Here is a 446-nt window from a genome sequence, read left to right as displayed (position 1 = left end):
GGGAAAGGCCGTGATGGAGGAGCCCTCCTAGTGTTTGCTGCCACTGTCAGAATTAACAATGTGGATCTGTGATGTCACAGTCAGTGACATGGATCTGTGATGTCATAATTAACCACGTGGATCTGTGATGTTGTAATTAACAATGATGAATGTTTTACAGGAGGGTTTTGTCTCCCAACTGGTTGCTCCGGCAACAGCACCGAGCTGCTGGTCTCAATCCAACACGCTCATCTCATTGTCGACTCCTTAATTGTGTTGTCGACTCCTTAATTGGGCTGTCGACTGAGCTAACGAGGCAGGGATCTGGGGAGGGGGCGGTGGGGCTGGGGCGAGGTGTCTGCCCAGGCAGGCAGGGGCAGCCCCTGGGGGTGTGGGCTGGCAGCTGGGTGATGTGGAGAAGTGCCAGTCCAGCTGGGAAGGCTCCCCCTGTCCTGCATCCTGCCTGC

At 55.4% G+C, this 446-nt stretch overlaps 1 protein-coding gene across 1 annotated transcript in view; it reads left to right on the top strand.

The window, feature by feature from the left end:
* LOC104461144 (testis-expressed sequence 264 protein-like) overlaps window positions 1-446 on the top strand; it is a gene marked incomplete at its 5' end in the record, with an annotated part of 7,525 nt that overhangs the window by 6,179 nt on the left and 900 nt on the right. The gene's annotated exons all lie outside the window — the stretch shown is intronic.

Source organism: Pterocles gutturalis, unplaced genomic scaffold (genome assembly GCF_000699245.1).
Source record: "Pterocles gutturalis isolate BGI_N339 unplaced genomic scaffold, ASM69924v1 scaffold20367, whole genome shotgun sequence".
In the NCBI taxonomy this organism is placed as follows: domain Eukaryota; kingdom Metazoa; phylum Chordata; class Aves; order Pterocliformes; family Pteroclidae; genus Pterocles; species Pterocles gutturalis.
This window is presented reverse-complemented; position numbering and strand designations above follow the sequence as displayed.